This window comes from Spinacia oleracea, chromosome 5, assembly GCF_020520425.1.
Source record: "Spinacia oleracea cultivar Varoflay chromosome 5, BTI_SOV_V1, whole genome shotgun sequence".
Taxonomy (NCBI): Eukaryota; Viridiplantae; Streptophyta; class Magnoliopsida; order Caryophyllales; family Amaranthaceae; genus Spinacia; species Spinacia oleracea.
This window is the reverse complement of record NC_079491.1, coordinates 37,287,487-37,303,791: the sequence shown is the minus strand read 5'-3', so window position 1 is coordinate 37,303,791 and position 16,305 is coordinate 37,287,487.

Sequence of the window (16,305 nt, the reverse complement as noted above, 5' to 3'; positions counted from 1 at the left end):
AAACCTGGTTATCGTGACATAAAGGGAGTGCAATTATGTTTGACCACGACGGCCGTAGGTTCCCTTGTGATCCCTGGTGTGGGGATCTCTCAACATACACCCGCAAGTAGAGATTGAGGGTTCGGGGGACTGTAACTACCGAGAGGAGTACTCGCTCGTCGATAACTCCAGAGGCGGGATATCCTTACTAGCTCAGCATAAATAATTGAAGGGACATGCGTTAACTATTAAACTAATCTGAGTTGATTTTAGCAATATGCAACATATAATACTAGATCGATCGCGATTATCTGATTTAAATAGCATTAAGGGGCCTAGCATGATAATCCAATTTCCCAAAAATATTATATTTATTAAGCGTGATAGAACAATCAGATTTAGTTAGTTTAACAGTTCATAAAAAGGGCGAGGAAAGCAATGAAATCATAGAAAAGGGGCACATTACGACGCACCCTTGATAGGTGCGTCACGGTTCTCAGAAAACTAACCACTTTGACTTTGCTATTTCTCCTTTTTATTTAACGGATCTCAAATTATGGGACAGGATACGTTCTGTTCGATTTATGGATCGATTACGACAGAAAGTGTGAATAATTTCGCAGCGTGAGGCTTAGGCTAGGGGTTGGAGTCAATACTCAGAATATGAATTGTGTGTTGTTCTTTTTTCACGTCGAACATGGGCTATATTTATAGAAAAGAGTTCGTGGAAAGATAGAATTGTAGAACTCTAATCCACGAGGAATTAGGAAAAAACACGTACCAGGTATTTTCAGCGCCCAGGGCTGGGCGCCGAAGATTTCGGCGCCCAGAGCCAGGCGTTGAAAATAGGATCTGGGCAATTTCAGCGCCCATGGCTGGGCGTTGAAATTGATGTTTTGGCCGTTTCTTTGTCAGGTTCGGACTCTTAGAATCCGGAGCGTATGAGACTTAATCGAGTCTTTCAGTGCGTATTAATTTTATGATGGAATGCGTCTGGGCCCATTATGAACTCTAGGCTCGTTAGGATTTCAATCAATACGTGACTCTTATTTTCGAATCGTATTAGGAATAGGATTCTCTCGCAATTTCTATCTCATTTAGGATTTATGTTGGAGTGCAACACCTAATTCTGACAGACTTGCCACTTTTAACAACTACCATTACGACAGTTACTATTTTTAGCAGGTTTCCATAAATAGAAGGTTTCTATAAATAGCAGGTTTTGGGTGAAATGAAGAGGGGTGATCGAGATTCGTTATTTTATGGGAGATGCGTTGTCAAGTGGAGATTTACGTTCTCATCATCGAACCTTCCCTTTCGGGAATGGGGACAAAAGTAGGTGTCTACAGTTAGCCCCCACTTTGACTGAGTCTCGGGATGAGACGACGGTCAAAGTACTGGACGGAGTGCGTCACACAAGCCATGGTGTATGTGACCTGTTTTGCGAGGGTCTCACGAGCCCCCGAGTGATAACATTTGACTTAAGGGTCATCACTTGAAGTGACGACATATCCCTCACGTGTCATTGGGATTTGTCAACTGATAGTATAGAAACTCCCTCACTTTGTCATTGGAAGTATCTAAAGATGCGTAGAAACTCCCTCACTTTGTCATTTGGAGTAGCTACAGATGTTTTTGAAATCAAAGCTATAAAGTGTAATTGGGCCTGGCCAAGCCCAATCACGAGGTAAAAATATTTTTAAAGATTCTCATTTTCAGGGTTAGCTAAACGAGAAAACCCCCTTGTTTTTATAGGATGTAAAACGAAGGAAAATCCAGCACATCGTTCTTTTTGGAAAAAACGGAAAACCAATACTTTAATTTTTGGAAAAAAGGAAAAACTACTCACATTGCTCTTTTTTTGGAAAAACGGAAAACCAATAACTACTCACATCGCTCTTTTTTGGATAAACGGAAAACCAAAAGCTACTCACATCGTTTTTGGGAAAAAAGGAAAACCAAAGGCTACTCACATCGTTTTTGGGAAAAACGGAAAACCAAAGGCTACTCACATCGTTTTTGGGAAAAACAGAAAACCAAAGGCTACTCACATCGTTTTTGGGAAAAACGGAAAACCAAAGGCTACTCACATCGTTTTTGGGAAAAAAGGAAAACCAAAAAAAGTTATCGCTGCAGCGACTAAGGACCTGCGCGGTTAGTGACGCAGTCTTGCCCGCTGAAGATGGGCAAGTTCCTATTGCTTTTGTTCATCGTGATTTCTTTTGAGAATTTCCTTTCTTATTCATTCTCGCAGGAGCGAATTCTTTCGAGGGATGCTTGGATTTAGTTGTAACCTGAATGTGGGTTGACAACGTGCTTAGACGGACCATTGTTTTGTGGTCATCTTCTTTCGTGGTTTTGAGCTAGTCTTTTCGGCTCAATTTTGCCACTACCTGGGTCCTTGATTAGGAGACTATGTATGAGTGTCAACGGCGACCTTTCCTTGAGGTCGAATCCCTTCTTTTGAGCTTACCCGAACATGGGACTGCGTATAGCGTAGTCCGGAAATATGATTTTGACTCCGCACACTCTTTGTTGGAGTATATTTTTTCCGCGAGCCCCCAAGCACTTGGGCTTGTCGGTTACTTTTCGCCAAGAGGGGGACGTTTATAACGTCTTTTAATCATATTTGGGGTCGCGCTCGTACGTGCGAGCGGCCTTTACAGGGGTGTGCTATTTTGGCGAAGTCGTGGAGTGCGACTTCAGTTTTCGGGCGACAAAGTTTATTTTCAAATAACATCCGGTTTAGCTTGGCCCGGATTAATCTTTTGACAGACAAACATTTTTCTTTTTGAGAAACCAACGACTTACAATATTTTTTTGGTGTTCTGAAGAATGACCTTGATATTTATTTGGTTCATATTTGGTTCCTTGAGACAAGTCTAAGTTTCGACCAAGTTCTAACATTCATTTTTGCTATTTGGGAGCTAAAGGTGCTATTGGGCTTAATCTTAATTGCAATGGGGCCTCGTGTCCGGCAACACGGTTTTAAGTCCTTTCCTGTTCCGCGTTTTGTGAAATCTGGCCTTGGGCTACATTTCCGGCGCCCAAGACTGGGCGTGAATTATTTCGGCGCCCAGCTATGGGCGCTGAAAGTCTTTTCCTGGCGAATTTTGGTTTTCGAATTTCTTAACGCGTTTCCGAATGGGATCAGGATGTCACTTGATGTTCTCGGCTATATATAGGGGCTAGATACGTCCCTATTTTCCATCACTCTCAATTTCCTTCTTTCTTTGCTGTGTCTTAGTTACTCCTTGTTTTCGTCATGTCGATTCCTACTTTCTCACTCCAACGGGCTGTTAGGCGTTGGCTACGGGCCCTTAATCCTACAGAAAAGGCTTTGTTGAAAGAATACCACTTAGAGACACTTTTAGGCTTACAACAAATTAACATTGACTATAATTTTCTGCACGCAGCCCTAAGCTTTTGGGATTCCGATCATCATGTTTTTGTCTTTCGGGGCAACGAAATATGTCATTTGCCAGATGAATTTGCTGCGATCCTTGGTTATCCTACTAATGCTACCCCTGCCACTCTTGGCGCTATTGAAGAGAGTAAAACAACCATAGGGGCTTTCCTAGGACTAGATGCTAACATGCTTGCTGAAGTTGTTGTAGGTGATGAGGTTAATTTGGCAAAACTTGTAAAACATCAATTTAGGCCTAGTAAGAATATGACCGAACAGAAATTGAATATTCGAGCCCTTGTATTTTGCTTGTTGAATCATTATTTGCTGTCGAATAATAATGGTGAGTTCGGTGACATAAGGTTGATCCCCTTGATTAGCCAGATGGAAAGTTGTTATTCTATTATGCCGTTGGTGGTTGCCGAGACTTTGCTGAGTGCGGATGAGTTGAAGAAGGATGCCAAATCGAAATATTTTAAGGGAAGCCCCCTATTACTGCAGGTAATCGATTTTTTTTCTTTGCGCATGTATACGTTTTTTTGCATATATATTTTCATTCGCTCTGCCTTGGGGCTGAGTTTCAGCGCCCAGGGCTGGCCGCTAGAATTATCGGCGCCTGGTCCTGGGCGTTGAAACTGCGCCCCAGGAACCGTTTTCTTTTTTTTTTTTTTTTTTTTTATCGTACCCGTTTTTTGCAGATTTGGCTCGTGGAACGGCTTAGGCTCTTGGAAGCTCCTGCCGATCCTAAACATTATCGCCCTATAGCCTTGGGTAACCGAAAATATTTGCACCGAGGCCAGGACGAGGCCGAATGGGCCTCCTTTTTTACTCATGGCATCTGTTCTATTAAGTGGGTGGTACCATGGTGGGGTTTGACTACTATGACGGGGGGTTCTAATGTATCGGTTTATGTTTCTTTGTTGGGGCTATCTCGGCCCACTTATATTTTCCCTTACCGAGTCATGCGTCAATACGGTTTAAGGCAGACTATCCCTTTTTCTGATACGGTACCACCTAAAGTAGAGGCCTTTTCACAAGCACGGGTTCTAGCGTGGGCTAAGAATTATGATGGTCTCCCGCGTTGGGCCGTAGCTACAAATGGCTTTGTGGGTCTTTCTGAAAACTACAAGTTGTGGATGAGCTCCGATGATAAAGATGTGAGGACCGAGGCTCAAAATGGGGAGCCGGCTGAGCTTTTGATACCTCGTATTCGTGTTAAGTATGAGGGTCCTGATTCTGCCAAACCTCGTACCTATAGTATTAAGACTGTGAAAGCTCGTCCTGATCGAAAGCGAAAGGAAGTTCCTCCCCGTTCCAGTTTCAGGCCTAAAAAGATGTCTAACATGAATGGGCCTGCTGTTGTTAAAAGAAATGCAAGCTCTCGCGGAGATCGTCGCCGGAATAATGTATGGGTTAGGAAGGCTCAGCCGCCTGTAGAAACAATGGCTAGTCTAGTTGATGATAATAATCCTTCTCCCACCATTGTCTGTGCCCTTGAGGCTGAGCGGGCTATAACTGAGAATGTTTCTGAAGCCTTGGCATCTTTGCAAGTTAGTGTCCAGGAGCCGGTTCTTATGGAGATTGATATTGGGGCAGCGCAGAAGACTGTGGGGGTGGATCCTGCGAACATTGCCCTCTACAAGAATTTATTTGATGATCCGGAAGAACTAGAGTAGTGTAGTTCTTGCTAGGGTGTAGGTGCCCTTTATTTATTTCAGTTGTGTTTGTTTTTTATTCTTAGCACTTTGTTTTCCTTCCTATTATTTTTCAATAAAGGCGTATTTTTATTTTTTCATTTTCATTTTTTGTTTCTCCTCCTTTTTTATGTTTTTATGTGTCTAACACTTTGCACAAAGAATGTGTGTTTTTTTTATTGGACCGAATCCTTGGTAAGGATTGCCTATGTATCTTGTCAGAATCAGGTCGCGCGTAGTTCTGGATAGAATAAGTTCTAGGATGCCGGATTTTAATGGATATGCCCTGGGGTGATAACATATTACTTAATCGGTTAAATGAGTGAAGTATTATCATTATTTTCGCCTCGTCTACCGTTTTTTGCCGTAAGTATTATGTAAAAACGAAATTCGACTTTTTTGTATGGCTATATTTTTTGGTAAGCCTGTTTGGATACGTGCTGTACCCCCCAAGTGTTCGTTGTTTTTCCGTTATGTGCGGATAAAATGACGAGCACTTCTAAAAATTAGGCAGGCAGAGAGTTTCAACGCCCAGGCTGGGGCGTCAAAGATTTCGGCGCCTAGCCCTAGGCGCTGAAAATGACTTGGGCGGTCAATTTTGACGCTTTTCTTCACGTGTTCTTGCATTTTTTTTTTTGTTTTAGTGCTTTGATTTTTTCTCGTATTTAAAATCAATTTTGAGGCTACTTCGGAGACTTTTTTGACTGTTAGCGTGAGATGCATTTTTGTCCGGATTTTTTTTTTTTTTTTATTCGTGACTCGAAACAGTTTTGAGAATGGGGTTAGTGTGTGGAAGATATGAAGATTCTTGTATAGGCTTTTGGATGGGCTGAGGTGCGTGTTGATGCGGGGGGCGGTGTCTATTTTTTATGAGTTTTTTCTTGAGCAACCTTCGTATTGTTTGAATTTGATTTCCTTTTGATTTCTTTGGGTTGCGTGGGTTAGACCCTCATGTTTTGGTAATATGATAATGTGGTTCTCTTTTGGGGTTTGATGAATTTCGATGTCATGATTCAAGACCGAGTAGGCCTTGTTTTATTGGGCCTAGAGTGGGCCGCCTCTTTGCAAGTACGTTTGGTGATCTTTTAGTGTTAGAAATAAAGTTTTTTAGGAGGAATATTACGCCTTTATTAATTTGGAAAGTAAGGAAAACACACTGAAATAAACTTGACCTATATTCTAAGGGGTCTTAGGACCATCTAAAGTCTTTATTATTTTTCTACCAATCTAAAGAACTACTAGGCAATTTTTATCAAGGTGCTCTATGTGGCTCAAGCCTTGGGTTTAGTCTCGTAAAACTTTGGTCCTTCACCGGTACTCATCTTGAATTCTATTCCCTTTGCATTGACCCACTGATATGTCTTCACCCATCCGTTCTCGATCTCTTCTAGTGTTGATGCAGGAGAGATTAACCGGGTTGGATCGAAACCTTCATCTTGTAAAGCTAGGGTAGTCATCATAGTCTCGTCCTCCATAGGCCTCGATTCGTTAAACAATGTCCATAGAGCCTGGTTGTCCAATATTTCAGTTGTTTTAGTCTTGGTGAGGTGGGGTGCCTCATCCAAGGTGTGGCAGTCATGGAAAATTTCAAATCCGGGTTTTACCAAGCCATCCTGAACGAAGGGTTCAGGGAAATCGCAGCATGGGTGTTCTTCTCCTTCCCGAACGAACATCCCGTTAAGGGTTCTTTGATACGGGGGAAGGAGGGTGGTTTGTTTGGCTTTGTTAAGGCGTAGCCCAGACAGGCGGTCAGCAATATCTTCCTCCGTTGGTTCATAGCCTAAGCCAAAGGGAGTAGATTTGTTGGGTAAAGGATGGAATGTGCATTCCTTCTTCCTTATGCCCAATGGGGTTCCTGGGAAATAACCTTGAGCTAGCAGCATTCTAGGGATGACCCGGGATGCATGCGGGTCTAGGAATGCTGGATCATAGTCTTCAATGAACTGGATTGCTTCTTCCATTTGAAACCCATAAAGGTCGTCTGCAGTTTCGGCCGTTCCAACCATAGTACAATTGATGTCGAGAGGAGGGGCGCGGATTTCTAGTATTACCCCGTTATGGTTAAGTTTAACCATTTGGTGCAGGGTAGAAGCCACACCTCCTAAGTCATGGAGCCAAGGTCGCCCCAATAGGAGGTTGAAAGTGGGCTTGATGTCGATTATTTGAAACTCCGTGGTGCGTGCCACAGGCCCGGTTTGTATGGTAAGGTTGATTTTTCCCAACACAGGCCTTCGAGAGTTATCATAGGCTCGTACCCCTTGTGTGGAGGTTTGGAAGTCATCGCTTCCTAGTCCCAAGCAATGGGCGGTTCGCAACGGGCAAACGTTAACCGCCGAACCGTTATCTACGAGTGCTAGGGGGATGTTTTGCCCTTTGCATCCAACTACTAGATAGAGGGCTTTGTTATGGGCACCCCCCTCTCTGGGTAAATCTTTGTCAGTGAAAACTATGGCCTTTTCTCCAGCGTCTCTCGTGACGTGGTTAACCAATGAGTCAGGTGTGATATCTGTAGGCACTAAGATGAGGTCAAGTGAGCGAATAAGCTTTTCGCGATGTTCTTTTGAGGTACACATGAGATCCCAGATGGTAATTTCGGCCTTGGTTCTTTTCAATTGTTTCAAAAGAGGATTTTCAATGACTTCTGCGACGGTGGTGTGCCGTCCATTCTCAGGAGCTTGTCTGACTGGGATATCGTCCATAGGAGGTGGGCGAATGTCAGGCTGGTATATTCTTCCTGATCTGGTGAGGTTGTCGACTTCGGGTTCTTGAGTGGTGGTGTCGATGAGAGCATACCCGGGCCAAGTTTCAGTAAAGAGGTCCTGGCCCGACACTTGAGATAGGTAGATATCTTCAGCATCATCATCCCACACACCGCACACTTCTCTCTCGATTCGATCCATAGGGACCACAGCGAGTGGTGCACCTTGAGGTGTAATGTACACTGTAGGGTCGAAGTTCTCATTTTCTGGTTGGTCGAGAGAGATGTGACAAGAGCCGAGTGGGCTCTTGTTGTTGTTGGGTTTGCCAACGTTAGGGAGAGGTATCACTTCATCCTCTATCATGTCCTGGATGGTATTCTTTAGGTTCCAACAGTTTTCAGTGTCATGCCCATTTCCTTGATGGAATTTGCAGTAAGTACCTTCGACCCAATATTTGCTTTTGACAGGAGGGTCGCGGGTTGGGCCTATAGGTCTCAACTTTCCTTGATTGGTTAATCTTTCAAAGGCTTGTACCAAAGTCGACCCGAGTGGGGCAAACTTTCGGTCTCGGACCCATCTTCCAGGGCTTCTTTGGGCGGGAGTCTCTTCTACAGCATGGACTTCTTGGGCTTGGGATGTGTTACCCCGATTATAGGTGTTGTTTTTATATGTGGGTTTGCTTTGTATGGTTTTGGCGAGGTCGTCCTCGATCTTTATTCCCACATCATAAACTCTTTTGAAAGTGTCAAGTCCCAAGTACCTAAGGTGTTGTCTGTAAGCCGGGTCCAGGTTGTCAATGAATTTTTGGACCAATTCTGTTTCGGGAGGCCTATTGATTAGCTGGGCCGCCTGGTCCCTCCATCTAGCAAAGTAGGTTGTGAAACCCACATTTTTCTTTTGGAAGAGAACTTCCAGCTCGCGCATAGTGACTTGGAAATCCATGTTCGACGAGTATTGCTTGATGAAGACATTGACAAAGTCTTCCCAAGTGGGGAAGAGCTTAGGGTCCTGGTGATAGTACCATTTGAGCGGCACAGGTTCCAAGGACAAAGGAAAGGCAGGTAAATACATGGACTTGTCCACGCCTTTCAAGTTCATGGCATTCACAAAGCTCAGTAGATGATCACGGGGATTGTCCGTGGCCTTGAACTTTGGTAAGTCAGATAAACTGAACTTTTCTGGTAATTTGCTAGGAAAAGGTTCAGGATCGAGGGAGAAGTATTTGCTCCTCATGGTTTGCTGTAGGACCATTTTTTCAATCCTCTTCTCGTTATCGAGGTCATTTTTGGCTTGTGCAGCCGCTAAAGCTTCATTTTCCATTTTTAATTGGCCCATAAGTTGGGTCATTTGGACCATCTGGTCTCGCAAATCTTCGATGGACATGTTTGAAGGTGCGAATCGAGGTTGGGGGTGCGGAGATCCTTGGAATGAGGGATGACGGACGGAGCTTGGAGTCACTAAACCTGATGTTGGCGATGTATCTTCGAGACGCACTAACCGTTGATTCCCTGATCGGCACCAAGTGGCAGGACCAGTCCTAGGCATAAGATACGCTAAAGTTTAGGTTCCCAAAGTTTCAAGCATTACTTAGTCTAGACTTCGACTCGATCTCTCTATTGGTTTTTTTTTTTGCTCTTTCTTTTATTGGTACACTTTTTGGTTTTTTTTTGGTCATTCTTTGAATTTTCGAAACAATTGCCCGTGTGACATTCATAGTTATTAGCGTGTTCGGTTTTGGTGCCGAACATTGTCGCCGTAGGAGGCCTATCAACGACACAAAGAGTTATTTATTATTTGTTTTTTTTTTTGAGTCGCCTCTAGAATCGAGTGCTTTTTCTTACGCCTTCGTAGCAATTCTTTTTTACGAACGTTTTTTGGTGCTACGTGTTTTTTCTTTTGCGCGGGCACCGAGGCCGCTGCGCCTGACCAGAAGGCCAAGCAGCAACTTCAGCGCCCAGCGTCGGGCGTGAGAAATTCTGGCGCCCAGCCAGGGGCGTTGAAAATGCGTCTCTGGCTGATTCTCGTTTTCTGTTTGCGTCTACTTTTGTTTATGCGACTTCGATTTGCGTGCTTGCCTAATAACGTCCTTTACGCGTTGTGCAGCGTTTGTGGGATTCGTTACAGGCCATCCCGAGCGTCGCTTATTTTTGTGGCGATCATTCGGGTTTGCGGAACACGTATTTCGGTATAACTCTTTGGCAAATTAGTCTATGAATGTTTGGGCAACTTTTAAGGTCGTTGGTTTTCTAGGATAGTTTGTCACACACAATCACATATTTCGCTACACATAACTAACATTCATCATAAGGCGATAATAACATGGCATGTAGTTTATGATAGGCTTCTATGGGTAGTTATTTGCGCCTGGTTTGGTACCCCTTCTATCGTAGATCCAACACATGCCCCGGTCGAGGTAGTGTCTTCAACAGACGAATTTCGCCCAAGAGGCCAACCCGCAAGTGCAAGCCAAGGGGGCATGCAGGCGAGAGGGACCTAGTGGGCGAGCGATTGGGTTTGGGACGGGTGTACTACTAGCGAAAGTGCCGAGTGGACAACATTCGAAGCGTATGCACCCTCCGATTGGCGATGGGTATCCTTAGTCCAAACTCCCTGAGGGAGCCAAGATTCATTATGCGGTTCTGCCCGTTCACATTAATATGCTGATTTTCAGGTCGTCCCAACTTGATGGGGAAATAAACGCGGGGTAGGATCGTTTCACCCTTCGGCTATTTTGATTACCTATAAGCACGAGTATTTCCTTCACTATCCCCAGTGGAGTCGCCACTGTGAGGGGGTCGAAAAAGCACGAGGCTAATGCGTGACCTCGTCCCTCGTGGGTGTGACAATTCTTTTTATTCAATCAAGTGTAATTGGATTTCCTGTGAGTTTACACCCAATTGACTAGTAATATAGGAGTCGCCATTCAGTTTTTAACGACAATGAGAAAAACTGACAAAACCCGGTTATCGTGACATAAAGGGAGTGCAATTATGTTTGACCACGACGGCCGTAGGTTCCCTTGTGATCCCTGGTGTGGGGATCTCTCAACATACACCCGCAAGGTAGAGATTGAGGGTTCGGGGGACTGTAACTACCGAGAGGAGTACTCGCTCGTCGATAACTCCAGAGGCAGGATATCCTTACTAGCTCAGCATAAATAATTGAAGGGACATGCGTTAACTATTAAACTAATCTGAGTTGATTTTAGCAATATGCAACATATAATACTAGATCGATCGCGATTATCTGATTTAAATAGCATTAAGGGGCCTAGCATGATAATCCAATTTCCCAAAAATATTATATTTATTAAGCGTGATAGAACAATCAGATTTAGTTAGTTTAACAGTTCATAAAAAGGGCGAGGAAAGCAATTAAATCTTAGAAAAGGGGCACATTACGACGCACCCTTGAGAGGTGCGTCACGGTTCTCAGAAAACTAACCACTTTGACTTTGCTATTTCTCCTTTTTATTTAACGAATCTCAAATTATGGGACAGGATACGTTCTGTTCGATTTATGGATCAATTACGACAGAACGTGTGAACAATTTCGCTGCGTGAGGCTTAGGCTAGGGGTTGGAGTCAATACTCAGAATATGAATTGTGTGTTGTTCTTTTTTTCACGTCGAATATGGGCTATATTTATAGAAAAGAGTTCGTGGAAAGATAGAATTGTAGAACTCTAATCCACGAGGAATTAGGAAAAAACACGTACCAGGTATTTTCAGCGCCCAGAGCCAGGCGTTGAAAAATAGGATTTGGGCAATTTCAGCGCCCATGGCTGGGCGTTGAAATTGATGTTTTGGCCGTTTCTTTGTCAGATTCGGACTCTTAGAATTCGGAGCGTATGAGACTTAATCGAGTCTTTCAGTGCGTATTAATTTTATGACGGAATGCGTCTGGGCCCGTTACGAACTCTAGGCTCGTTAGGATTTCAATCAATACGTGACTCTTATTTTCGAATCGTATTAGGAATAGGATTCTCTCGCAATTTCTATCTCATTTAGGATTTATGTTGGAGTGCAATACCTAATTCTGACAGACTTGCCACTTTTAACAACTACCATTACGGCAGTTACTATTTTTAGCAGGTTTCCATAAATAGCAGGTTTCTATAAATAGCAGGTTTCGGGTGAAATGAAAAGGGGTGATCGAGATTCGTTATTTTATGGGAGATGCGTTGTCAAGTGGAGATTTACGTTCTCATCATCGAACCTTCCCTTTCGGGAATGGGGACAAAAGTAGGTGTCTACAGTACCGCTTCTATCGCAGATCCAACACATGCCCCGGTCGAGGTAGTGTCTTCAACAGACGAATTTCGTCCCAGAAGGCCAACCCGCAAGTGCAAGCCAAGGGGGCATGCAGGCGAGAGGGACCTAATGAGCGAGCGATTGGGTTTGGGATGGGTGTACTACTAGCGAAAGTGTCGAGTGGACAACATTCGAAGCGTATGCACCCCCCGGTTGGCGATGGGTATCCTTAGTCCCAACTCCCGAGATGAAACACCAAGGGAGCCAAGATTCGTTATGCGGCTCTGCCCGTTCACATTAATATGCTGATTTTCAGGTCATCCCAACTTGATGGGGAAATAAACGCGGGGTAGGATCATTTCACCCTTCGGCTATTTTGATTACCTACGAGCACGAGTATTTCCTTCACTATCCCAAGTGGAGTCGCCACTGTGAGGGGGTCGAAAAAGCGCGAGGTTAATGCGTGACCTGTCCCTCGTGGGTGTGACGATTCTTTTTATTCAATCAAGTGTAATTGGATTTCCTGTGAGTATACACTCAATTGACTAGTAATATAGGAGTCGCCATTCAGTTTTTAACGACAATGAGAAAAACTGACAAAACCCGGTTATCGTGACATAAAGGGAGTGCAATTATGTTTGACCACGACGGCCGTAGGTTCCCTTGTGATCCCTGGTGGTGGGGATCGCTCAACGTACACCCGCAGGGTAGAGATTGAGGGTTCGGGGGACTGTAACTACCGAGAGGAGTACTCGCTCTTCGATAACTCCAGAGGCAGGATATCCTTACTAGCTCAGCATAAATAATTGAAGGGACATGCGTTAACTATTAAACTAATCTGAGTTGATTTTAGCAATATGCAACATATAATACTAGATCGATCGCGATTATCTGATTTAAATAGCATTAAGGGGCCTAGCATGATAATCCAATTTCCCAAAAATATTATATTTATTAAGCGTGATAGAACAATCAGATTTAGTTAGTTTAACAGTTCATAAAAAGGGCGAGGAAAGCAATTAAATCTTAGAAAAGGGGCACATTACGACGCACCCTTGAGAGGTGCGTCACGGTTCTCAGAAAACTAACCACTTTGACTTTGCTATTTCTCCTTTTTATTTAACGAATCTCAAATTATGGGACAGGATACGTTCTGTTCGATTTATGGATCAATTACGACAGAACGTGTGAACAATTTCGCTGCGTGAGGCTTAGGCTAGGGGTTGGAGTCAATACTCAGAATATGAATTGTGTGTTGTTCTTTTTTTCACGTCGAATATGGGCTATATTTATAGAAAAGAGTTCGTGGAAAGATAGAATTGTAGAACTCTAATCCACGAGGAATTAGGAAAAAACACGTACCAGGTATTTTCAGCGCCCAGAGCCAGGCGTTGAAAAATAGGATTTGGGCAATTTCAGCGCCCATGGCTGGGCGTTGAAATTGATGTTTTGGCCGTTTCTTTGTCAGATTCGGACTCTTAGAATCCGGAGCGTATGAGACTTAATCGAGTCTTTCAGTGCGTATTAATTTTATGACGGAATGCGTCTGGGCCCGTTACGAACTCTAGGCTCGTTAGGATTTCAATCAATACGTGACTCTTATTTTCGAATCGTATTAGGAATAGGATTCTCTCGCAATTTCTATCTCATTTAGGATTTATGTTGGAGTGCAATACCTAATTCTGACAGACTTGCCACTTTTAACAACTACCATTACGGCAGTTACTATTTTTAGCAGGTTTCCATAAATAGCAGGTTTCTATAAATAGCAGGTTTCGGGTGAAATGAAAAGGGGTGATCGAGATTCGTTATTTTATGGGAGATGCGTTGTCAAGTGGAGATTTACGTTCTCATCATCGAACCTTCCCTTTCGGGAATGGGGACAAAAGTAGGTGTCTACAGTACCGCTTCTATCGCAGATCCAACACATGCCCCGGTCGAGGTAGTGTCTTCAACAGACGAATTTCGTCCCAGAAGGCCAACCCGCAAGTGCAAGCCAAGGGGGCATGCAGGCGAGAGGGACCTAATGAGCGAGCGATTGGGTTTGGGATGGGTGTACTACTAGCGAAAGTGTCGAGTGGACAACATTCGAAGCGTATGCACCCCCCGGTTGGCGATGGGTATCCTTAGTCCCAACTCCCGAGATGAAACACCAAGGGAGCCAAGATTCGTTATGCGGCTCTGCCCGTTCACATTAATATGCTGATTTTCAGGTCATCCCAACTTGATGGGGAAATAAACGCGGGGTAGGATCATTTCACCCTTCGGCTATTTTGATTACCTACGAGCACGAGTATTTCCTTCACTATCCCTAGTGGAGTCGCCACTGTGAGGGGGTCGAAAAAGCACGAGGCTAATGCGTGACCTCGTCCCTCGTGGGTGTGACGCTTCTTTTTGTCAAATCAAGTGTAATTGGATTTCCTGTGAGTTTACACCCAATTGACTAGTAATATAGGAGTCGCCATTCAGTTTTTAACGACAATGAAAAAAACTGACAAAACCCGGTTATCGTGACATAAAGGGAGTGCAATTATGTTTGACCACGACGGCAGTAGGTTCCCTTGTGATCCCTGGTGGTGGGATCGCTCAACGTACACCCGCAGGGTAAAGATTGAGGGTTTGGGGGACTGTAACTACCAAAAGGAGTACTCGCTCTTCGATAACTCTAGAGGCAGGATATCCTTACTAGCTCAGCATAAATAATTGAAGGGACATGCGTTAACTATTAAACTAATATGAATTGATTTTAACAATATGCAACATATAGTACTAGATCGAGCGCGATTATCTGATTTAGATTGTTTTAAGGGACCTAGCATGATAATCCAATTTCCCAAAAATATCATATTTATTAAGCGTGATCAAACAATCAGATTTAGTTAGTTTAACAGTTCATAAAAGGGCGAGGAAAGCAATTAAACCATGGAAAATGGACACATTACGACGCACCCTTGAGAGGTGCGTCACTGTCTCAGAAAACTAACCACTTTGACTTTGCTATTTCTCCTTTTATTTAACGAATCTCAAATAATGGGACGGGATACGTTCTGTTCGATTTATGGATCGATTGCGACAAAACGCGTGATCATTTTTGCAGCGTGAGGCTTAGGCTTAGGGGTTTAGAGTCAATACTCAGAATAATAATTGTGTGTTGTGTTTTCACGTCGAACTTAAGGCCCTATTTATAGAAAAGAGTTCGTGGAAAGATAGAATTGTAGAACTCTAATCCACGAGGAATTAGGAAAAAACACGTCCCAGGTATTTTCAGCGCCCAGGGCTGGGCGCCGAAGATTTCGGCACCCAGAGCCAGGCGTTGAAAATAGGATTTGGGCAATTTCAGCGCCCGGGGCTGGGCGTTGAAATTGATGTTTTGGCCGTTTCTTTGTCAGATTCGGACTCTTAGAATCCGGAGCGTATGAGACTTAATCGAGTCTTTTAGTGCGTATTAATTTTACGACGGAATGCGTCTGGGCCCGTTACGAACTCTAGGCTCGTTAGGATTTTAATTAATACGTAACTCTTATTTTCGAATCGTATTAGGAATAGGATTCTCTCGCAATTTCTATCTCATTTAGGATTTATGTTGGAGTGCAACACCTAATTCTGACAGGTTTCTATCTTTTATGACTTGCCACTTTTAACAACTACCCATTACGACAGTTACTATTTTTAGCAGGTTTCCATAAATAGCAGGTTTCGGGTGAAATGTAAAGGGGAATTGAGATTCGTTATTTTATAAGAGATGCGTTGTCAAGTGGATATTTACGTTCTCATCATCGAACCTTCCCTTTCGGGAATGGGGACAAAAGTAGGTGTCTACAATATCCAAGAAAGTCTTTTGTTTTATAAAGTGTATTCAAAGGCTGATGGTTTTGAGATGAGAAAATCTACTGCCACAAAAGGTTTTGTTTTCTGGTTTTCTTGTTCTTAATTTTGCTTGGTTGAATCCAAAGTTATGTTGATTATTACTAGTTGATAATGTAAGGCATGGAGATATCTCTCTTTTGCTAGAAATATGGAATTGCATTCAGCAAAATTATCCACAAATATGGAATCTGGTGAAACTTCCAGGAATTTTTGTCGACGAACTATGTTTCTGAATCATCAATCCTTATGTTCTAAACTAGTGATGTATATGTTCTAAAACTTAAGCCATATGTGATAATTCTTAGTTGCACCAATTCCAACCTTCCTCGATAGCTAGCTTGGACATGTTAGTTACAACTAGTACTACTATCGCGCATCTAGTCTACTTCTTTACCTCTCTGTTCATGG